The sequence below is a fragment of the Alexandromys fortis genome, unplaced genomic scaffold (genome assembly GCF_014885135.2).
Source record: "Alexandromys fortis isolate MF-2015 unplaced genomic scaffold, M_Fortis_MF-2015_v1.1 scaffold_118, whole genome shotgun sequence".
Taxonomy (NCBI): domain Eukaryota; kingdom Metazoa; phylum Chordata; class Mammalia; order Rodentia; family Cricetidae; genus Alexandromys; species Alexandromys fortis.
Genome location: NW_026068010.1, coordinates 1,819,408 through 1,844,606, shown reverse-complemented (window position 1 = coordinate 1,844,606; position 25,199 = coordinate 1,819,408). Strand labels below are relative to the sequence as shown.

Here is a 25,199-nt window from a genome sequence, read left to right as displayed (position 1 = left end):
TTTTTCAGTTACTGTGTTCCATTAGGGTGTTTTTCTATGTTACGATTATCTTCAAAAGCATCACTTTTAATGTCTAGGGAATTCGCCCAAAGGACATATCCAGTCCCGGAGCTTTCAAAACCCTCATGGCTTTCCACCCTTAGAAATAAGCCCACTAGCAAGAGCGTGTGTGCAGAGGGCTCTCTTTCCCACCGTACACTGGAAGGACAAACCCCAGGAGCAGGAGAGCGGGACATGGGGTGTCCCACACTTGCTGATTTTTGTTTTGTTTTACTCTGTTTTGTTTTTCAAGACAGAGTCTCTCTGTGTAGCTTTGGTGTCTGTCCTGGAACTAGCTCTTTTAGACCAGGCTGACCTCGAAGTCACAGAGATTCGCCTGTCTCTGCCTCCGGAGCACTGGGATTAAAGGCGCGCACTCTAGACTGATACAGTATTGACAGATTTGTGGTGCAAACAGCCTGCTTCAGTTGAGGAAGGTCAAAGAACGTGGGGCAGTAGGAGGAATATGGATAAACACGGAAGAGTGGACTACCTCCATAGGCAATATCAAATGGAAAGAAGCTGCCTCCTGAATTTGAGGAAACATGAAAACAGTTCTTAGAGTGGAAATATATATGTATATATATATGTGTGTATATATATATACATATATTCAATATGCTTGGTGAACTTTGGGAAAGCAAGAGAGGTAGAGGGGTTTGCTTTTATAGAGTAAAATTCTTAGATTCCTTACAGCACCTGGAAGGCATCCGACCTCCAGGGCACATCAGCTTGGAATCCTTTTTTCTTCTGGCTTTCCTAGGATTCAGTCTTGCTGGCTGTCTTTCTGTTGTCTCTCCCTTTCTAGTATCACGGAAGTGGGGGCTATCCCATCAGGCCTCACCCTCCTGATCAGCTTTTTTTTCATGGCTGGGATGAAGCACAAAGGCCAAAGCGACTTAGGGAGGAGTTTATTTTGCCTTTCTGTTAAGGAAGGGATAAGAGTCCAGAGTGGCAGGGGGCGTGGCAGCAGGAAGCAGGCAGGGTGGGAGGGACGCGAACCTGGGAGCTTGCACCTTAAACGCCAGCAGCGTGAGTCGGAGAGCAAACTACAAGTCCACCCCTGCCCCCCACCCCAGCATACTTCCTCCAGCAAAGCCACACCTCCTAAAACTCTCCAGACAGCACCAACCCACACGGGCTGCATGTTCAAATGTTCAAGACTACGGGGACATTTCTTGTTCAAACCATCACACACTTCATATTTTCTCGATTTCAAGAAGCTGGTGACACTAGTTATGTCACCAATAGTGTTGAATAACAATATTCCACTACCTTCTGCTATTTCTCTTTTCGTACTCCTGGACTACATGACTTTAAACTCTCGGACTTAAAAAAAAATAAAAATAAAAAATGAATGACTCAGACAGCTGGCATCCTACACTTAAGAAGCAGAACTTCTTAAGAAACCGTCTTCCCAGCTTTCCTCAGCTTGCACATCCCTTAGCGGGGTTTCTACAAAATTCTATACCCAGAATGTCCCTTTGGAACTGTGTTAACTTGCTACTGTGAATTAAAGTTAAGCTAGCCAAATACACTCATGCCAAGGTCCTCAAGCAAGCCAGGCACCTCACCTAATCCCTGGAGCAACATCAGCATTGCCCTTAAGGTCAGTGTCTACTCTGCTTGGGGGCTCCAAGATTTAAATGCTGTGCTGAATTAAGAATCTGCACTCTGGTCAAGTGGTGGTGCACACCTTTGATCCCAGCACGAAGGAGGCAGAGGCAGGTGGATCTCTCTGAGATCGAGGCCAGCCTGGTCTACAAATCAAGTTCCAGGACAGCCAGGACTACACAGAGAAAACCCTGTCTTGAAAACGAAAATACAAAAATAATTAATTAAATAAACAAACTTTCATTCTAGAGCTAAAAACGATAAACCCAGTTTCATTCAGCTCTGCCTCCTCTCAGCTGTGTTCAATGGCCAAGTAAAGATGCTATTTTCATGAATTTCAGCTTTTCCCACAAACATATTTTACCCAGTACTGACTAGTCCACAGTGAGAATTAAGGGATTTGAACTATTTCAGCATGTAGTAAGGTACCTCTTCGTTCTTTCTTTTCTTTTTTTCTTTTTCATCAGTTTTTAGTTTTTTCGAGACAGGGTTTCTCTGTAGCTTTGGAGCCTGTCCTGGAACTCACTTTGTAGACCAGGCTGGGCTCGAACTCACAGAACTCGGCCTGCCTCTGCCTCCTTAGGGCTGGGATTAAAGGCGTGTGCCACCACCGCCCGGCTACGTAGTCATTTCTTAATGATTAACTTTTAGTAGTAGGGCATGTTTAAGGTTTAGAGATGGGTGTATTTTAAGTTCCATTCCTCTAATTCAACTTAACACAAATCAAGAGTCAGTCGGCTGTAACTGTAGCTTTAAAATCCCAGCAACAAGACGAGACACGTACTCAATGCTATTTTTTGGGGAACAAAGTCCTTACTCAGGTGCTTTCTGGTTTAACTCCCATGTTAGCCTACTTTATGTTGCTATAATAAAATGTGTGAGGCTGGATAATCTCATAAAGAAGGGTTTATTATTAAACTTACAGTTCCTGAGATTAAGGGGTTGGCAACAGCCTTCTAGTTCCTAGACAGTACAGAGCTTCACCTGGACAAGAAACCAGCAACCCCTGGTCTCCCTCTCCTACTTCTTAATAAAGTCCCCAAAATTCAACTATGAGGACTCCACATAAAGACCGTATTTAATCCTCACCACCTCTCACACGCCCTGCCCCTCAACACCCCAGATTAAGTTTTCACAACCGAGATTAAATTTCAACATATAAATCCTTGCGAAACACACGCAAGCCATATCTAAAACCACAGCAACTGGGTAGCAATAAAAGTGCATTTTAGTATTCGGTAAAAAGATTTCTCAAAGAGATTTCCCCAGACGAGTGGCAGAGCTCCGAAGCAAACAGCAGATGCACACAGCTGCAAACATCAGCATCATGCTGCCCGTGCCGGAAGGGGAGGACAACTGCCCTTTGTGCTGATCACCCGTATTGCCTGGGCTTCCAAGAGCGTCTCTGCACCTCTAGCCATTCTGCAGAGGGCCACATCCTTAGAGATGCCCAGCGCAGTCAGCTATGAGCTTCAAGACAGAGCAGGCTGAGTGTACATTCTACCCAGGTGACTTTGTCTGGACCTCATTATTACTACAGATTTCCTGGTCAATCTGGGAGTTTGGTACATGGTCAGCCTCCATTCACTCAGATGATATTCGGTATGTGTGAATGTATAATGTGCTCACTTGGCAATGGAGCAATCTGCAGAAGGCAGCTCATAAAGATTTTGTAAGATACTACTCATTTTAGGGGTTAGAGAGCTGGCTCAGAGGGTAAGGGAACTGACTGATCTTCCAGAGGACTGGAGTTTGATTCCCAGCACCCACATGGCAGTTCACAACTATTTGTAACTCTAATTCGAAGGGATCTGACGCCCTCTTCTGGCCTCCTCGAGTACTACATGCACAGGGTATACAAACAGGCAAAACATTCATACATATAAAATAGAAACAAGTTTTTAAAGATACTCATTTTAAAATGATCAGTTTCCCTGTCTTTTATCTGTGCTTTTCCCCAACACTGGGAACATCTTTCTCCCCAGCACTTTAATCCCAGCACTCGGGAGGCAGAGGCAGGAAGATCTCTATAAGTTCAATGGCCAAGTAAAGATGTTCACGAAATGGCATTTAAAAACGTAATTCAGAATCATTAGCCCTATGTTGAGATTGCACAAATAACTAACAGGTTTTTTATTCTGCATAGGTCCATCCACTCCAGTGATGTTTTCATCGCCTTTCTCTACTGCCTGTCCCAACCCAAGAAAAAAGCCTTAATACTAGCACACAGAAGAAAAAAAAATAGCATAGAAACAGCTCTCCAGGACACCTCATGGCCCTTGGGGAACAAACAAGCTTCAGACAAGAAGAAACTTCCACCTCTCCAAGAATGTATTTTTAGCTTGCAAATAAAGGATTGTCCCATCTAATAATGGTAATCCCCTCCTCTCTGGCAACAGGGAGATACACTCAGCTTCTTACACACACAAAACAAGGTAATTGTCATCTAAAAATATGAACCCAGGGTAGACAGGCGGCCAAATGATCTCAGAAACAGCAAACAAATCTTCGTGATAAGGATGGGTGCAGTGACAAAAATTCAACACTCGGCATGGGGTTCCAGAATTTTACTGTATCTGTCAGAGATTTTCCTAGGAAATGAATCAACTGTCTAAAGTCTTGTCTCCAAGATGGAATAGAGACATCAAGCGAGACCACGCCAAGAGTAAAAGTTCTCTGCAGCAAAATCAAGCTTCATTTTTCTAAGTCCCTTGTCCTTTCCATGTTTCTCATTTTGATGTTAAAAACAATCTCTGGGCAATTTATGTTTTTAATACTGTTGCTGCAAACAGAGCTTGATCAAAACCCATTGCCACTGGAAATGCCAAACAACATTATAAAGTCGAACCTGGAGACAGGGTCCCTGGGGAGGCCAAAAGAATGGCTGGCCCAGTGTTGCCTTCTCAGACCAGCCATGAGCTCGCCACACAAGAGCCAGCCGCGCTTTCTATGCTGTCCTTGGACCTTGGAAAAACAGCCTGGCTTGGTTCTCCCTGCCTCCAAACACTGAATGGAGCGGAGGGCAGAGCAGACCTCACTGACAGGGTCTCACATCACACTGTGCTTCATTCTCATCTGCGTCTGCGTCTCCATGCGAAGTTTATGGACATCCAGCTTCATTTCTCTTCCTCTGATAAAGTGCCTAACACAAGGCAACTCAGGGGAGAAACAGCTTCTTTTATCTCTCAATTCCACTGCTGCGGGGAAGCCAAGGCAGCGGGAATTTGAAAGAGTTGATCACAACCACAGCCAGAGTCAAGAGCGGGGGCGCGGGGCGCTGGGGAGGAAATGAATGGTACCCAACTCACCTCCCCACCCCCACCCCTCACTGAGGAGCCCAGCCTGGGAAATCGGAATACTCACTTTCAGGGTGGCTCTTTCCACCTCAGTTAACCCAGTTACCCAAATCCCTCACAGGCAAGCCCACAAGGCCAACCGGATCTAAGCAGTTCTTAGTTTAAGACTCCCTTTCCCGGCGACTCTGCACGACTTGGAGTTGACAATTAAAACTAAGCCTAACAACAGCACGCACGCTAAAGAGCCTCTTTAGGCCTCCGGCCCTGTGTCAGAACCCTCGCTCTCACCCTAGGGTCGAGGACTGTGCACAGTCCCCTGGAGGCTTGGCAAGCATCCGCGCAAGGGGCAGCTGCTGGAAAGAAGGTGGAGGACTCTCCAATCCCCACTGCCTACTCAAAAAACACCAAAGGTGTGTTGGTCCCTCCGCTGTTGTTTAGGCAAGTGCCCTGCCACATGGCTACAGACCGGTGCCTACTCCCCATCCCGCCAGGTTTCCAAAGAACAGTTTCTCCTGGAATTCTTTTTCTCTACCCACTCCTCGAGGTACTAATGTCTGCTCCTGTAAGCCTCCCCTCTCCGCCGAACGCCCCAACAACAAACCAGAGCAGAGAAAAGGGGGAGGACCCGCATTGTAAAGGATTTCTAGGGAGAGTGTCACAAACGACAAAACACGGGTAGAGCCGCAACCTGACAAAGGAAAGTCCAGTCAGAGGAAGGAATGAGAGATACAAAACCAGCTCTGGACAGAAGGGGATGAGCAAACAGCAAGAGGAACCATGGTGCATGCATAGAATAGTCTAGCTACAGCAGATGGTTCATGCAGGGACACGGAGAAAGGTTAGAATGCACGTGCGAGCGGCTCTCCCCATCAGACGAGCAGATATGGGTCCGTGGGAGTGGCTCTCCCCATCAGACGGGCTCTCCGCACCCCCACCCCGCCCTAGCAGGGCACAGGGTTGTCTGCGCTTGCTCTGTAGCATCAGGTAGTGGCTGGGCGTGGGTCCTGCTATCAGCCAGCTGAGCCTGCATTTCCTCTGAGGATTCTGTCAGGCCTGCTTCTCCTATTATAGGTTTGTGTCGAGTCTGCTTTTTGGCACAGCTGTTTCACAGAATAGTCCTCTGTGGCTGAAGCCCGAGAGGGCTTGCAGGATCGTCTACAGCGTTTCTGCGCGATCAGCTTTCCAAAGAAGCTGATGCCAGATTCGACTCCAGCACTTTCTCGCGTCCCCCTTCGGAGAGCAGGTGCCTTACTTTTTTGCTAACCTAACGTTTGCTTTGAGTCTTAGAGACGACTCTCAAGACACCTTGGCAGCAGCAACTGTGTAACTGTGAAGTATGAGAAGAGTCTCTGGAAAAAGAAAATGCTACCGTTTCCAGGAGCATGGCAACGGTGGGTTTTGTGTATTCCCACAAGTGCATATGAATGGTGGTTTATGTAACAGAGTCTGCCGGATCCTGGATATATTAGCAAAGTTCTCAGAAACACACTAAGCAGTGATCAAAACAATTTAACTTGCGGATTAATAAATAACAACAAAGTTGTTACAAGGGGAAAAAACCACACAGCAGAATCTAAACTAAGTCGCTAGAGAAAACACCCAACCTCACTCCCACACCCCAGCTCTGCCGCTCCTTTAGCTCACAGTTACTGCTGTAATTAACACTGATGATCAAGTCTAGGATCTAGAATTTCCTAGGAGATAAATCTCTGGACATATCTGTGAGGGGGTGTCTAGATTTGGCTCACTGACCAGGGAAGACCCATCCTGAATGTGGTGGCTCCATTCCAAAGGCGGATCCTGGACTGAACAAGAACATGGGTGTTGGAGAGGTGACTGGGCAGGGAGGCGCACCAGCGCTTCCTGCAGAGGACCCACATTCCATTCCCAGCACCCACATGGCTGCTCACAACCATCTATCATGAAAGCGGGTGCCCTCTTCTGGTGTGCAGGCAGCACTGCATACATAATAAATAAGTCTTAAAAAAAAAAAAGAAAAACAGAGGAAAGAAGGAACGATATCCAGGACTTCTACTACAAACGCCCCTCACGTGAAGGAAGTGATAAGCCAGGAAGAATGGTGTCTGTGCCTGCCGGTCCACAAATGTCTCTGCCTTCGCCTCTCAGTTCTTCTGTGTACCGCTGAGCGAGGAGGGAGACTGCACACCTTCCCATCCCCTCCCATAGCGACTCCACCCGGCACTCTGCTCCAGAGCAGCCAAACGCTCAGGTGCTTCGTACCATCGACAAACACTCAGGAAGCACCCAACACAGGTCAGGCCGCCACTGTCTGATGAGCCAGGAAAATGGCTGGGAGCAGACCAGCAGCACTCCTGCCCAGATTTTAAGTACAATGACTATTATCTAAATGGAAAAATAAAAACAAAATCTCGAGGGGCATGATGGCACACGCCTTTAACCCCAGCACTTGGGAGGCAGCAGCAGGTGGACCTTTGGAGTTCGAAGCCAGCCTGGTCTACAGAGAGAATTCTAGGACAGCCAGGCAGGAAACCCTGTCTTGGGTGGGGGGCGGGGGTCCTTCACTGGGCAGGAGCTGATCTTAAGTTGTGTCTTCAAAGGGCCCTTTGGTTCATTTTCCAGCTGTTGTACTGAACCAAGCTAGCCCTTCAGAAGCACAGCTAGAAATGAATCTCCCTGTGTGTAATCCCAAAGATTCTGCCCCAGGAAATCACAGCCAAGTGATTGGTGTCAACTCAGACTCTTGGTTGGAGAAGGAAAAAGATCCACATTGTGTCCAAAATGTGTGAGTGGAAGCAGAAACCTTATCAGAACATCTGACAACAATCCATCCATCTTCAGTTCCTCTGTAGTTTCTGGGATGGTTTCACGCATGGCCGACCCCTTCGGCACCATGAGCATCACCGGGGACTTTTCCGAGGCTCCTACTGTAACCCTTCTTCCCTAATGGGCACCCTGCTCAGATACCACACAGCTGCCTGCGACCTGCTCCTGAAGAGGATTCATTTTGTCTTCCTACCAGGATGCTTACCCAATTAATTACCAGAGGCAGCACAGTGCCAGCAGGACCCCACCCCATGTGTGCCCTGGTGACCTAGTTAGTAAAATCTGGCTTCACATCAAATGGACCACCGAATTAATCTTTCATACAGAGGCAAATGTAGCAGGACACAGAGAGTGGTGCTGGAAGCCCCCTCTAACAAAGGACAACAAAGAGGCTTATGTGATTGCTACCATTTTAACAGAATTGACCCCCAACAGCCATTTCCTAATATCCCAGGTCCATTTCAATATTCAAATGTATTTGGTGTTTTTTTTCTGCATTTTCAGCCTAAGGAATAAATGTATTGGAAAATGATTGCTCTTGCCCTCCCAGGGAAGGCTTTCTAAAAATCTGGTCCATCTAACTTATTCCTGAGAGTCATTTTATTTCTTTTAATTATATTTGTTTATTGGGCCTGTGTAGGCACAGGCTTGCATGCGAAAGTCAGTAGACAATATGTGGGAGTCGGTTCTCTCCTTCTCCCATGTGGGTCCCAAGGAACAAACGCGGGTCACTGGGCTTGGTATCAAACAAACACTTTGATCCACTAAGCATCTCACTGTCCTTCTGAGGGTTGTTTTAAAGCAGAACATCAGACTTACATACACTGATTGTGTTCCTCATGCTCCAGATATGAAGCTATTTTGGTCACATTTGGCATCCAGGTATTTCAGAATCAGAGTGGAGAATCAAAAAGGAAAAAAAAAAAAGACAAAGCAACATTTAACAGTCTCCCAGCACACCAGGAAGCAGGGTGGCAGACAGTTGCCTCCGGTCGTACTTATTTCCAGGATGCCCCTGGCCTTGGTCACCTGTCATCTGCTAGTGACAGAATTATCAAGATAAGAAAGTAGGCTAGTAAACTAGGGGAAGCAAGGCAGTAAGCAGCCAGTAACTGTGCCCTCTGCCTTAGCTCCTGCCTCCAGGTTCCAGCCCTGTTTGAATTCCTGTCCTGATTCCTTCAGTGATGGACTGCCTTGTGTTAAGTATAAATGGAATAAACCCTTCCTCCCCAAGTCGCTTTTGGTCATGGTGTTGTATCACAGCAACAGAAACCCTAACTAAGACAAACCTAGCAGAGAGGAGCCCATCATCCAAGGTCCGTAGATTTAGGCAAGCGAGTGGTACCTGGCTGCAGTGCCAGCTCCCCTCTCTCCACTCAGGACACACCACCTTTGGGTGTCTGAGAAACATTAACATGAGATGGGCTCTAGGTCCTGCGCAGAACTGAGCAAAGCAGCCCCCTTCCCGGAGAGGTCCTGACCACGTGACTTGGTGTAAGGTCCTTCTGAGCAGCTTCCCTTCCCATGGAGGTCCTTACCACGTGACTGGCATCTGGTTCTTTTGATGCATATACCACGCAGAGGACTGATTCTAGAAGCCTAACGGTGCCCACCACAGAACAGCCCACTCATTACCCTTTCTTAGGAAGCTATCCATCCTGGTTAAATCTCAGTTCCTGCCAGAGATACTTATCTTTGCTCCATCCTCCTCAAACTTGATAGCCTCTTAAAACGAACCAGCCCCATTACTAGGACTGCGCCGTGCTAAGACCATCAGATCGTCATCAGAAGAGCTATCACTCTGTTTCATTTTAACATTCATTAAGCTTCTGCTTGCCAACATTTCCCTTGGTGTTTTCTACAAGCAAATGATCACCCTCCCCGCTGGAAGGTGAGGAAAAATGAAACACAAAAATTATTAGTTCAACATCACAGGTGCCAAACATCAGCTCCAAAAATATCTTCATTCCCCTCCTCTCCATGGTTAAAGACAAAGGGAAAACCAAACACACTAACTCCAGGATAAGCTGAAAAGCAATTTCCGGGGGCGGTGTGTGTGTGTGTGTGTGTGTGTGTGTGTGTGTGTGTGTGTAGAACCTTTCTGGTTCTACTTTCCTTCAGTGCTCTCTCTCTCTCTCTCATAAAAAAATGAATCTTTTCTTCAAAATGTTGATTATATGTGTGTTGAGAGGGCAAAGCGATTATAGACATAAATAGCAGAACTTCACCTAAACATCTCACTGATTCTCCTAATTGCCTTCCTCTGCTTCTGCAGTAGCAGTACCAAGTCCTACACCAGGCCAAGACAGCCAGGACATGGACATTCTCAGGAATGATGGCTACTGTCCAGCCTGTTCATGCTTATTCTCAATGAGCAATGTGTCACTGAGAAAACTGCTTTCGAGTCCCCATCCTGGAGAGCGCTGGGGTTTCCAGACCCCAAGGAAGCAAAGCTACACATCTGTGGCCATGTATTTTGCATGTGTGATCTGATGTTCTTTGATTCAGCGACTTGCGTGTGCGCACACACAAGTTGTGTGTGTGCAGATGTGTACAGATGTGAGCATATGCACATAGAGGCCAGAGAGCAACTGTGTGTCCTCTATCACTCTCCACCTTAATTTCTGAGACAGGGTCTCTTGCTGAACCTGGAGCTTGCCAACTCAGCTAGACTGGCTGGCCAGAGAGGCCCAAAAGTCCTCCTGTCTCCTCCTACCCCCAGTGCTGGCATTAGAGACATGTACCCAGTTTTTTTATGTTGGTGCTAGGGATCCTACCGCAGGTCCTCATACCTGACTGAGCCACCTCCCCAGCCTCTCTCAACTTTTCAATCACTAATCATATGCTCCTACCTTCTACTCCATATCTGTCCCCAAAGTACTATGCCCCTTCCCCTGTGTCTGTCTAGCAATATCTACCAAGCACACATCAACACTGAGATATTAACTTTCAGTTTCATCAGAAGATTAATTATGAAAACTTGCAAGTAAGGAAAGGCTGGTCATTATGAACATACTCAACAACCTGAAATCAACTCCCTGGTGTTAAAGATAATACAGACTTAAAGGGTCTTTGAAAGTTTAAGTACCACACAGCTGGCAACTGGTCCTTCTGTCCGTGTGTTGCTTTTCTTGGTTAATGAATAAAGAAACTGCCTTGGCCTGTTGATAGGGCAGAACTTAGGTAGGCAGAGAAGATAGAACTGGGTTCTGAGAGGAAGAAGGCAGAGTCAGAGACACCATGGAGCCGCCAGAGTCAGCCATGCCGAATCTTTGCTGGTAAGCCACTGCCACATGGTGATATACAGATTAATAGAAATGGGTTAAATTAATATGTAAGAGTTAGCCAATAAGAAGACAGAGCTAATGGGACGACCAGGGTTTTAATTAAAACAGTTTCTGTGTGATTATTTCGGGGCTGAGCTAGCCGGGCTGCCAGGAACCAACAAGTGGGTCTCCCGCCATCAGGTAACCTATCTGTGCAACAAGCTCACATGATTAAAGTGGGAGGGGATCTGAAAACACGCTTTACAACACATTATCTGAAAACACGCTTTACAACATGTTTCTAGTTTGCCTTCTGCTGCTGTGAGGAAACACCAAAACCAACCTGAGGAGGAAAAAGTCTATTTCAGCTCCTACTTACAGCCTATCATCTAGAGAAGGCAAGACAGGAACTCATGGCTGGAACTGAAGCAGAGACCACAGCTGCCTTCCTTACACAGCCCAAGACCACCTGCCTAGGGATGGTGCTGCCCACAGTTGGCTGGAACCTCCTACATCAGTCAGAGATCAAGAAAATTCCCCAGAGACAGGCTTGCAGACCAAGCTGATAGCGGCAACTACACAAATAAAGTTCCTTCCTTCCTGGGAGGGTCAAGTTAACAACCAAGCCCAGAACCACAGTAGCTGGCCAGGAAGTTCATTTAAAATGGCTTCCATTTTCTTCCCTAACTTTACATCCAGAAAGATCCGACTACCCCAAACCTATAGAAGCTTCGATACGTCTGTTAAATTCCTTTCAAACCACCTAAATTTCCAATAAAAGCTATGCCTCAAACTCCTAATTCTCTCCTCCTTCTCCTATGACAGAAAGCTCCCTTCCCCACCCACCAGGAATTAGGTCCAGACAAAGCAAAATCGCCCTGAGGGCATTCAGACAGCACTGTGGGAAAGGCCACACTTGGGAAGCACTTGCTGCTCATATGGACATCTCAATGATTTTTTAAATTGTATCTTCCCTAAAACTTGGATACATTCCTGATAGGTAATTTGACTACTTGCATTATAATTTTCTAGCATATGGTAATAAAATGTCTTTTTCCAACAATCGGTTCAGCTCAACAACTTTCCAATTAGACGGGAATAAAATGTCGTCTGGAAGGAATGCTTTTGTCTAATTTGCACGGAACGCCATATGGGCCAGCCACTCTGACTCCCTGAAGCCTTTTTGAAATGTCTGAAAATCTCCGTGGCCATCGTTGCTCACTATAGCTTCTCCTCTTGGTTAGACGGGCTTTGTTTAAGGAGCCCTGACTCGGCCGCCCATATAGCTTTGTTCTCTTGTGTTTGAGGTGTGTTTTTTTTCATTCATCAGTTTCCGTTTTTTGAAACAACGGTCAAGCCACTCAGCCTAAACTCACTATATAGCACAGGCTGGCCTCCAATTGACAGTAATCCTCCTGCCTCTGCTTCTAAGTGCTGGCTCTGCAGGCGCCAGGCCCCAGGCCAGGGTCTCTGGGTAACTTCATTTATCAAGCACAGTTTACCAAGCCCCACCCACCGCCGCAGCTTCTTGCCCCATTTCTGTCCATCGATGTGACTACAATAACAGGATAACCTTTTGTTGAGACAGATGATTAATTACCACGGAGAAAGAGAGGCCCATCCCATCTTCAAAATCATTAGCAAAACATGAAGCTTGAGTTTGAGTTTCAATTGCCATTGGAATGTATTCTTCACACTTGTAAAAAGACAACACGAAATAAGCTTTCGTGTGAGAACTCGTTTCCAGTGGCTTATTTAATTAATGATATAACAAAAATAAAATAAATAAAACCAGTGTGGTAGAAATTATTGAAGCCAGCCTACTAGCTAATGGTAACAGCTTGGCCCAATCCAGTGTGTGAGATCTTCTCTGACAAGATAGGATGGGGGGTGGTCTCTCCCACTGTGGTGGGCTTGCTGAAGTCACGGCTTGGTGACTTTCCCAATTGCCACTGGGAACACGAGGAGCGCCAGATGGGTCAGCAGTGGGTTTGCAACCCCGTTCTGTACTGCAAGTGCATTATATTGTCCGCACCTGCTAACAAATCGGACTTGATCCACGGAGTTCCTTTCCTCTGCACGGTGGCACAACTGAGATGCCAGGAAGTAGGACTAACTCAAGAGGTGAGTGCAAACAGAATAATGAATCAAAGAGGATTGTATGTGAGCTCACCTTGATCCCTCAAACAAGCTTCCAGGTCACTGGTGACAACCTAGTCTAGCAGACATTCGAGCTGCGGACACCTGAGAAAAAGTGGAAAGAGGAAAAGACAGGAGGAAGAGTCAGCAAGTGTAGGCATTAGCTCTGTGATAACGCATCCTGTCGAAATGGAGTCTGTGCTGAGTTCTACACAGGAACACACCAGCTCTTCCCATGAGCACCATCCTCTGAGCTCCTGCGCGCGATAACGCTAGGATCTAGGGGCTACTTAATCTTATTTCCCGATTAATTCCCTGTGGATTACATGACTGCATTTTCTCTCTGCCTTCATCCCTTGAGTAATTCACAATCTGAAAAAAATGATCATAAAAGCCCCACAGAAATGAGCTGTTTGAAGAAGTTGACATCCTTTTCGTGGGAGAAAGATGCTTCTGATACTTGGTGACTATGTCCACTTCGTGGCTCCTGTTGCCTCAAATGCTACCAAATTCGTCCTCTTCCGGTTTTTATTTTACCTCAGGAGAAAGTAAGAATCAATGGAACTATGAACCCTACAACATTGAAGATATCGATTATGCCCTTTAAAAAGTTATTTCCAAAAAAAATTAGCAAAATAAAAAAAATGCTTTTCTTTTTCTCAGCTGTACAACACGAAGATTCGCTGTTGAGTAGTGGGAAAGACACAAAATTTCCTCCCAAACCCTACTGGGATAGATATCACAAAATTCTTGCTATTCTTGAGTAGAGCGACACAAGATTCAATATTCAACCATTTTTACCTGAGAAAAATGGAAAATTTGAAGTTTTTCTGAAAAAAAAAGGGCAAGACTGGAGGAATGACTTTATAAACAATTAGTATTCAAAACTATTTATTGCTCAAAACCTGCCTATTTTCTCCTCGGTGTCAATGGTCCAGGTATACTCATGACAAGTGGTGCCCAAAAGATAATAAATGGATTCTCTCCAAACCTGGAGCTTTCTGTGCAGCTTTTCACTTCTTTCTCTCCATCCACAGTAAGTGGCAATGCCTTCCCAGCATCCTCCTGGTAATGTAGGCGGTCTCCCTCCAAGCAAAGCTGTGACCAAAAGGACAGGCACGGGGGAGGCAAGAGAGGGGAAGAAGAGCCAGGCTGAGAATGGATGCCAGGGGTTGGAAACCGGTAGCAGGTGCCCACGTGGGAACCACACACACCACCTCCACACTGAGGAAAATCAGCAACTCCACAGCCAAGCCCAGATGGAATGAAAAGAATTCACTCCTGTCAGATAATGTATTAATAGCCGGTCTATCTTAAGAACCACCACAACCCCCGTCGCCACTCTCAACATAATTCATAGTAGGCGCAGCACTGTTGGAACGCAAAGCCAACAGAGAAGCAGCCGTGTGAGTCCCTAGGTACCAAAGAGTTACATCTTCAAAGGCGCCTTTCCTTCTGAGCCGGAGCAGGAAAGGGTTGAGAGTATTTTCCTCCCACCAGGAAACCCACGAAGTCAGCAGCCTACCACTGGTCCTTCGGTTTTATCTGGGTTATTTTCACTCCGTTTGCATGGAAGAGCTTGCTCCAGGCAAATAAACCTACTGATCTCTTGAGTACCTGTCGCCTGTTTTCTGTCCCTGTTTTCTAAGCTGAGTCTTTGAGGATAGAATGTAAGATAAAACACAGTGCCAACATTGCTGCTGGAACTCTGCAGCTCAATGAAGAGTTGAAGTCGGCAAGCTCAGGGAGAACCAATCGTTTCCTTCACATCCTATCAGGGCATCAGGTTAAAGGAGATGCACGGTGCAAATGGCATTCAGAGGCACTCCCTCTGCCCTCTGCAGCGTCCCCATAGTGGCTTCACCTCAAAACAGAGACGTTGTATCCATCCAAAAAGAATAGGTTCCCAAGAGGCCGGGCATGGTGGCGCAAGCCTTTAATCCCAGCACTCGGGAGGCAGAGGCTGGCGGATCTCTGTGAGTTCGAGACCAGCCTGGTCTACAGAGCTAGTTCCAGGACAGGCTCCAAAGCCACAGAGAAACCCTGTCTCGAAACCCGCCCCCCCAAAAAAGGAAGAAGAATAGGTTCCCAAAAAGCCAGGAGGGGAGGGGGTGGAAACTTGGATTGGTATGTATAGTGAAAAAAAAAAAAAGATAGTTTCTTTTCTTTTTTTAAAATAAAACAGAGACTTAGTCATCTACACTGACACAGCAATGCTGAAAGTGTGTCAACAGTGGTTGAGGGGAGCTCTAATAATCAGAGAAAAGCAGGTGGTGGTGTTATTGACCACCACATAGAACTACTAAAAACGAAAAAGCTCTGACCATTTGGAATTACAACCGCTGGCAGCAAAGAGGAGACCAAAAAGTGATTGTTTTCTACTAAAGAAATAGGGATTCAGAAGACAGCTCAGTGGTTAAAGAGCTTAACACACAGAGCAATACGACCTAAGCTCGAGCCCTAGCACCCACATAAAGAGCTGGGTGTAGTTGGGATCCTTACGCTAGGGAATCGGAGGCAGGTGGAGCCCGAGGCTCAAGGGCCAGCCAGCCTAGTGTAACTGACACGTCCTGGGTCGCAGTAAGAGACTCTGTCTCAAAATGCAAGATGGACAACTCCTATGGAATAATACCCCAGGCTGATCGCTGGCACACATATAAGCTCACACATGAAAACATATATGTAAAAGTATGGACAAAGTTAAGGTGTCCCGGCTGGTCTGTGAAGATTATATATGCATGGGTGAACCCAGGCTCAATAAGGGCATTCTGTGGAAGACCATCAGCTGCCTAAGAAGCAACTGGTCAACCTCATAGAGAGGAACCCTGGGACACTGTGAATTACCACTGTAGCCAGAGCAGTACATAGAACATAGAAGCTGGTGTAACACCCTGGGCCTCATACAGAAAAGGAGATGGACTTTGCACCTTGGTGAACAACCAAAAACAGGTATCTACACATCTAAAACAAAACATTGAAGAAATTCCAAGGTGCCAACCCTAAGCTTGACTCTTCTGTTCTGTCTTAGTTAGGGTTTTATTGCTGGGAAGAGACTGCATGACTAAAAACAAGCTGGGGAGGAAAGGATTTATTCAGTTTAGACATCCGCAGCACTGAAGGAAGTCAGGACAGGAACGCAAACTGGGCAGGAACCTGGAGGCAGGAGCTGATGTAGAGGCCATGGAGGAGTGAAGCTTACTGGCTTGCTCCTTAAGGTTTGCTCAGCCTGCTTTCTTATATAGAACCCAGGAGGACCACTAGTCAAGGGAGGCCCCACCCACCATGGGCTGGGCCCTCCCCCATGATCACTAATAGAGAAAATGCCTCACAGCTGAATCTCATGGAGGCATTTCCTCAACTGAGGCTCTTTCCTCTCCGATGACTCTAGCTTGTGTCAAGCTGACACACAAAACCAGCCAGTACATGCTTCAAGGACATATATTCTTGTTCTCTGGGTGCCCCTGGGGTGCAGGCACATTGAAGCACCAGTATGACCTCATTGTATGTGTAAAACTACGCGGGTTCTGTTCCGCGCTCTACACGCACACTGTGCGCTACGGGAACTCGGCTGAAAATTTAAAAACATACACACAGGGGCTGGAGAGATGGCTCAGAGGTTAAGAGCACTGACTGATCTTCCAAAGGTCCTGAGTTCAATTCCCAGCAACCACATGGTGGCTCACAACCATCTGTAATGAGGTCTGGTGCCCTCTTCTGGCCTGCAGACATACACACAGGCATAATATTGTATACATAATGAATAAATAAATAAATAAATAAATAAATAATTTTTAAAAACATACACACAGACACAGACAGAGACAGATAGATGGGGCCACGGGGACATCCTTGGGATAAGAATGCCAAGAATGCCCACTTCATTATGCCCTGGGACAGCTTATATAGGGCTCTGGCCACGCCCCAGCTTTCAGGATCTTTCAGCTGCAGCCTCATCAGAACCCACTCCTCTGCCATCAGGGTCTCTCGAGCAGCTGCAGGCTGCTCAGAGCAGAGGAAAACAAGTTGTTTACAAGAAGTTCAGGGTCTGGTGGTCCGCAGTCCCCAACACGTATGGAATCTACAAGAGAGCCGGTCTCTATAGTCACAGGAGTCACAGGTGGGATCACCACTAGAAATCTTCATAACAACCCTGGGGTTCCAATACCCCTATACTGCAGAAGACCAAATAGAAATAAGTAAAGCCAATGGCTTGTCTGCATGCTAAAGCAAGAACACAAACCCCACTGCAAGGGTTTCCATGGCTTGCTAATGGGAAAAGAATCCAAGCTCCCTTGCAGGTGGCTTCCCACAGCTCAGTCCCCAGCTCCAGCCCTGCCACACCACTCCTTTGGCAAACCTCTCACACACCTGCTCCAAGTAGACCAAGCTCCTGAGAACAGGCTAGCAGCACAAACCCCTCCCTCTCCTCCTGCCTTCTCCTGAAGGGCTCCGTCCCCTCATCTTCTAAGCATCACCAATCACCTATGACCTCCTGCCTTCTCCTGAAGGGCTCCGCCCCTCATCTTCTAAGCACCACCTATCAGAGCCCTTCTTGTCCACCTCAGCCCCATCCTCAGGACTGACGGCTGCCTCCATTAGATTGTGCAGTAATGAGGACAAGGACACCATCCCTGTCCCCAATTAGGGATGTCTCACCACAGCAACGGGTTGGGTGCTTTTTAAAGAACCAATGTGAATAAAGGTCTTAGGATTAATAAATGCGGTGCTAAAGATGACATCAGAATTTCAGGAATACGGTGGTATGTTTCTAGAAGCTTAAAGTCTACGATAAAAGTCACCAGAACAATAGCTATTCATGCAGACATAGCTGAGTACCTGACATGCAGCTTTCTTAGTATAAAATACAGGATTTTGAAGCAGAGGCAGGCTTATATGTTCCAGGTCAGCCTGGTCTACAGATCAAGTTCCAGGACTGCCAGGGCTGCACAGAGAAACCCTAGCTTGAAAAAAAAATTAAAGTAAAAAAAAATAAAATACAGGATTTGGGGGCTGAGAGATGGCTCAGCAGCAGAGGAATTTGCCACCAAGCCTGACGACCCAAGTTCTATCCTTGGAACCCAACTGACTCCACAGAGTTGTCTACTGACTTCTGCATGTGTGCCATGTAAAATTAGCAAATTATGACCATATTAGATTAAATGAACAAGTGAACTACACTGTCACTAATTCTGTTTGGTTTTACTCTTCAAGGCAAATACCAGAAAGCATTGCATAAATGGTTCACATTATTGTATTTATGTTGGGTAGAATTACTCTATAGGTAGAAGCATCCTCATCTGTGTATATGTCTTAAAAGTTTTGTTTTACGGGCTGGAGAGATGGCTCAGCAGTTAAGAGCACTGACTACTCTTCCAGAGGTTCTGAGTTCAATTCCCAGCAACCATATGGAGGTTCACAACCATCTATAAGCAGGTCTGGTGCCCTCTTCTGCATGTAGGCAGGACACTGTATACATAAATCTTTTTTAAAAGTTTTGTTTTATATAAATAGATAAATTTTGAAATGTTTTGTCTTTTTTGAGAATTTCATACGTGAGTACTGCATTTATATAATTTCTGCCTCACCCTCTCCCCTCTAACTCTTCCTATACCCTTCTCACTCCTTCTCAAATTCATAACCTCTTCTTCTTTATTATTGTTACACACACAAGAAAGAAAGGTAAAAAAAAAATAATTTCTTTGTTTCAGGAGTGTTCAACCTTTTGCTTTTGAGACACAATGTCCCCTGTAAAGTTTATGCTTCAGAGCAACACAATCAAGTTACAAAAAAAAAAAAAAAACAGTCTCAGTGTTTTAAATAAGTTTACAATGTTGAGCCATGTTTGTAGCTTTGGCCACATGCAGCCCCTAAGAGCCATGGGTTGGACACTCCCGTAAGTATCCAAACTCTGGTATTTTGTTATAGCAACAAAAAGCTATGACATTCAGTGATGGAAATGGTTTTTGCAGAACAGCTTTAATGTCATGTAATGTACATATCATAAAATCCACACCACTGGGGTCTGTTGTTGGGGAAAAGGTTGTTTTTTTGTTTTGTTTTGTTTTTTGTTTTTGTGTTTTTTCGAGACAGGGTTTCTCTGTGGCTTTGGAGCCTGTCCTGGAACTAGCTCTGTAGACCAGGCTGGTCTCGAACTCACAGAGATCCGCCTGCCTCTGCCTCCCAAGTGCTGGGATTAAAGGCGTGCACCACATCGCCCGGCTGAAAAGGTTGTTTTGGGAAGGAGTCTTGTAACATCACCTAAGTTCTGAAACTGCAGATCTTCCAGACCAGAACACAAGCCACAGTTAAGGAGAGGGGTCATAAGGGGAGTCTGGTGGGTTTGATAAAGGACAGTAGATATGATGATGATGACGACGACGACGACGATGATGATAATAAATGGATGGATGACAGGTGACCAGTGATGGGTGGTGATGATGACGATGATGGACGGTGATGGGTGATGACAGGTGACTGGTGATGGGTGATGATGACGATGGATGATGAGTTATGGATGACAGATGACAGGTGACTGGCGATGATGATGATGGATGATGAATTGTGGATGACAGGTGACTGGCGATGATGATGATAGATGATGAATTGTGGATGACAGATGCCAGGTGACTGATGGTGGGTGATGATGATGACGGATGATGAATTATGGAAGACAGAAGACTGATGGTGGGTGGTGATGATGATGATGGATGATTAATTGTAAATGACAGGTGATGAGTGATGATGATGATGATGATGGAGGATGAATTATGAGTTATGGAAGACAGGAGACTGATGGTGGTGATGATAATGGATGATGAATTGTGGATGACAGGTGACAGGTGACAGGTGATGGGTGATGATGATGATGATGGAGGATGAATTATGAATTATGGAAGACAGGAGACTGATGGTGGGTGGTGATGATAATGGATGATGAGTTATGGATGACAGATGACAGGTGACTGGCGATGATGATGATGGATGATGAATTGTGGATGACAGGTGACAGGTGACAGGTGATGGGTGATGATGATGATGATGGAGGATGAATTATGAATTATGGAAGACAGGAGACTGATGGTGGGTGGTGATGATAATGGATGATGAGTTATGGATGACAGATGACAGGTGACTGGCGATGATGATGATGGATGATGAATTGTGGATGACAGATGCCAGGTGACAGGTGATGGGTGATGATGATGATGATGATGATGATGATGATGGAGGATGAATTATGAATTATGGAAGACAGGAGACTGATGGTGGGTGGTGATGATGATGGATGATGAATTGTGGATGACAGATGCCAGGTGACTGATGGTGGGTGATGATGATGACGGATGATGAATTATGGAAGACAGAAGACTGATGGTGGGTGGTGATGATGATGATGGATGATTAATTGTAAATGACAGGTGATGGGTGATGATGATGATGACGAATTGCAGATGACAGATGCCAGGTGACTGATGGTGGGTGGATGATGATGAATTATGGATGATGGAAGACAGGAGACTGATGGTGGGTGATGATGATGATGATGAATTATGGATGATGGGTGACAGGTGATTGTAGTGGGTGATGACAATGATGATGGATGTTGAACTGTGGATGACAGATGACAAACAATGGACGTATAATAGATGACAAGGGACTGATCTTGGATTATGATAGGAAAGTACATAGGCATGTGCTGGTGGGAAGATCTGAAGACATTCAAGTTTCAATAGAAAGGAAAAGTTGGTTCAGCAAAAAGAGACCCTCCTCAACTCTTTGCAAGAGACTCCTTCCCAGGCATTGCTTAAAGGCTTTTTATCTTCTGATAAAACTGCCAATAGAAATCCGGTCCTTCCCAACCTGCTCTGCTTCTTGTGGGTTATTTCTCAAGCCTGGGTTTGTTTGTGCACTATCTAAAATTCCTACTTGAGAGAGATGCTGAGGATCTTGTACAGGAAGGTCCAACAAAGCCGGTGCTCTTTGTTCCCGTTAACATTTTTTAATGAGTATCTTTCGGTGGTTGGTTTTTTTCTTCCTTCTTCCTTGGCAGCCTGCCTCTGAGATGTGGATGAGCTGCTGCCTGCTTTCCGCACATACCCTTTCCCCACTGCTGCATTTTCTCCAGATTGCACTCAACTCCAAAAAGAAGTCCTGAGAAACTACAAGAGCTGGTGCTGGTCTCCAGGAACCCATGTGGTAACAGTAGCTCCACATGGTTTCCAGGGACTGGGAATAGCTCAACAGTTAGAGGCACTTGTGGCTCTTTGAGAAGACCTGGGTTCTGTTCCCAGCGCTCTCATTTTTAACTCCAGTTCCAAGGGATCTGATGCCCTCTTCTGGCCTCCATGGGCACTGCATGCAGATGCCACACAGTCATACAGGCAAGCAAACAAACCCATAAAACAATTATTTTTTTTTTAAAAAGGCTATTTTGTAAGGCAACATTTAAGCATAACTTAGCAAATGGGACAGTTTCCAGGGTCATAGAAACTTGGGTTTCTGTAACTGGGGGATAAGAGGGTATCAAGAGAATCCTCCCTATTTTAAAAAGAATCCAAGAACTGGAGAGGTGGTTCAGCAGTTAAGAGTACTGGCTGCCCTTCCAAAGGACTCAGGTTCAATTCCCAGCACCCACATGGCAGCTCACACCTGTCTGCAACTTAGTTCTAGGAAATCTGACACCCTCACACCAATGCACATGAAATAAAACTAAATAAAAAAATAACCCAAAACTACACATACAAACCTAAGTGTGACCACAGAAATACATGACCAATGCTCCTCCCAGGGCCCCTCAAAGTAGGTCCAGGTGGGGGACCAGAAGCCCAGGAGTCACCAGCTTCCCAGCCTCTGGGTCTCTGTCAGCAGGTGTAAAGGGTTTCAGGAGTTTCTAGCCAGCTTTTGGGTCTCCAGAAAATGCTAAACAGAACATTTATCTATTCCAGGAGCCCTCCGGAGCCACACTGTTCTTATCTCCGGTTCACAAACCACCATCCCTGCCGTTCCCTCTCATTTGGAAGCAGCAATTCATTATAAAAACCCGTGTGTATGTGTGTATGCACGCCAGCGTGTGAGAGAGCACACGCACATAAGCCTAGATTTCTTTTAGACATCCTCCCCCGCGATTTCAGCTCTGACAGCCTAGTTCCATGCCAATTATGTAATGGCCAAAGCAGGGAGTTTAACCGAGTACCGAAAAGCACCAGGGCAGCCCTTACATAAGCTCCCATGAAGCCTCGGTGAGCCTGCCCCAGGTGTGGAAATGGGGGCTTAGAAAAGATGCCGGTTTTCTTCGGTCCTTAAGAATACCGAAAAGGCTTTTCGCACTTGGTTGACTAGTTCACACTCTGATATAGTATAAGAAAATGTCAATTCAGTGGGAGAATAAAATCCTTAGTGAAACCTGATTTTTTTTTTATCGTGAAGACAAAAAGAGCGCCCCCACGGGACTACTGAACTTTCAGGGCTCCCTCTGCACAACGCACCGTACCCCATTAAGCCTCCCATGGGTATCCTCTGGGTCCACAGCAGCTTTTCTTTGCAGGAAAAACAAGCAAGAACATTACTTGGATGAAAACAGACACAGGCTGGAATGTATTAGCTTCTCTCCAGTCGAACACAAGTTGCTGTCCCCACATTCTACCCGCATGCCCGAGGTACCTCGAACCCTCGGAGCCACACCTTAGGCTGCTGAAATGAAGCGATGCGCACCAACAGCCTCACTCCTGGCTCCACCTGACAATCATCTGAAAGCCATAAACATAACAAACACCGTCGCCCCAAACCAGTGAGAACAAAATATAAGGGCGTAAATCCGTGGTAATCCCTAGACATTCGCGTCTCCTAAACTTCCCACTTTCATCTTTTTACCTGAAAAACAACTGTGTGAGGGGATCTTTAGTAACTATCAACTCACAATCAGCCAGTTCCACGGAAGAGCAAAATAAAATTACCTAATAGTTTAAAAGCCATAAAGGCTGGGGGGGGGGACACGTCTTTTTCTTTAAATCCTTAGTCAGAGACGTCCCGCTGATTTTTATAACTTCATAAAAAAAAACCTGTTCGTGTTTTAACCCTTGAAATCCTGCCTTATTTTTTTTTTAAAGGACCTCCTCGTGTCGTCTTTAAATGATATCGAAGCCATCGCATGCTGATCCTGAAGGAAAGTTTTGAGCTAAGACCGAAATCATGGCTCTGACTTCCTGCGCTCTTACGGTCTCTGGTAACCTCTCTTAACTTTACCAACCAGCAAATATTTTTGTTAGGCACTTACATAACAAAGAGTGCACGCGCCTCTGGCACGCCGCCAAGCGTACTTCTCTGGGTGTTTGTATTTAAAATAGAACGGTAGTAACATCACTTGCAAGCCTGTAGTTCTTTCCTTGCATAGGCTCAGAATGAAGGGGGTTGAAAAAAAAATGGATGTAGCAAGCCTTACCATTCTAGAGCTCCAAGGAAATAACACATCGGTGCTAAATTAAGACGAAGACACGGACCGAATTATCCCGAGCCGGGGGTGTGGGGGGGGGAGGGAGCTCGCTTCGGCTAACCCGCTGTCGCCTCTGAAACACGGTGCTCAACCTGGCATCCCGGGAAGGTGCGAGTGGGCTGCAGCCTCTCTCCGGCGGAGCAGAGGATGTGGGCAGCGGGAAGCGGGCGCTCTGATGCCAGGGAAGCCAGCAAAAGGCGCCGCCTCCGCCCCGCTCTGCACCTGTCTCCAGCCGGATCGGGACGCGCGGACAAGAGTCGCTCACCTGGGTCTGGAGGAGCCAAGAAGGATGTACAGAGAGGCCAGGGCAGCCTCCGGGAGCATCCCGGGCCGCGCTACCTCCGCAAGCAGCTCCTTCGCAGCTGGAGTTTGCAGCGCCCACGCGTCCAGACTCCTGACCCACCCGGGTCTTCTGCAACTTGACAGAGCGTGGGCAGAGATGGCGCAGGTGGCAAGCTTGGGGCACCGGGGTACCTGGGGCCGTGGCCACAGCCAGCCCTCCGCCCGCGCACTTCACCGCTGGGCACCGCCCAAGCCGCCCGGCTCCGATCGAAAGGATGGCCGGGGCTGAGGACGCCTCGCCGGACAAAGACACCGCTCCCGCCCACCCGCCAGCGAGGTGCGGCCCGCGGTGACAGCAGCCCGGCTGCAGCGGCCCAAGGCGCGCACCCCCTCCCGGCCGCCCGGAGACGCTCACGAGCCCGGGCGCCTCCTCTCGGCCGGAGCCCCGCGGCGGGGAGCCGAGCGCCCTCTGCCGACCTGACTCGGGCCTGCAGCTCATGGGGCCACAGCGGCCCGGAGCATCCAGCCTCCGACCCCAGGGAAAAGAGAAAACCTGAGGTCGCCGACCTAAAGCCCAGACTCCCATGAGTGAGATATGCTGTGCTCCGCTCAGAAGGGGGAGCCTCTTCTAATTGTGTGCAGTAGGAAAAATTGAGATCCAGCGGGAAAACTTGTAAGGGATGAAGGGGAGACCAAAGTGGTCATTTAAAGGGTTTTGTGTGTGATTGTGTGCGTGTTGCGGGGAGGGGGTGTCTTTTTGTTTGAGACAGTGTCTTACTAAGTAGCCCTGGCTGGCTTGGAAGTCACAAGACAGCCTCCTGCTGGGGTTAAAGACGGAGACCACTATCTACTTTCCCCGAAAGGTTTGTTGGGAAAAGCAGACTGCTCTTGTCTCAAAACAAGCTTATTTCTGTTTCGTAAATAACAACGTCTCTCAGAAATAAACATGAACGCAGGACTTCACACGGAGACCCTACCAGGTCGCCTGAAAGCCGCGCACTTGGGAAGCCTGAAGACAAGCCAAGGGCTTCACTGCCTCTGGTTCGCAAGGCGTGGGGCAGACTGAGAAGAATAGCAGAATAGCCAGGCGATTCTGCCTGGCGGGGTGGGCTTGCTCGCTGGTGCTTTGCACTGACTCTCTTGGGAGTCGGGAGTGTGGGAAAGCGGGCTCCATCCTCCACCCCAGCACTGCCCTACTGAGCAACATTTTATACCAGCTGAATTCTTGTACTAACTGGACTATGGTAAGGGAAGGGAAATCATGAAAGC

At 46.9% G+C, this 25,199-nt stretch overlaps 1 protein-coding gene across 2 annotated transcripts in view; it reads right to left on the bottom strand.

Moving 5' to 3' along the window:
* Mtus2 (microtubule associated scaffold protein 2) overlaps nt 1–24,061 on the bottom strand; it is a 368,119-nt gene extending 344,058 nt beyond the window's left edge. Inside the window, exon 1 of one of the 2 annotated variants that reach the window (XM_050161972.1) lies at nt 23,914–24,061. The gene's annotated coding sequence lies outside the window, so the exon portion shown is untranslated. Of the gene's footprint in view, nt 1–13,193; nt 13,236–23,913 lie in introns of those variants that run through there. The other variant, XM_050161973.1, reaches the window with a different exon arrangement.
* Nucleotides 24,062–25,199: the final 1,138 nt, after the last annotated feature.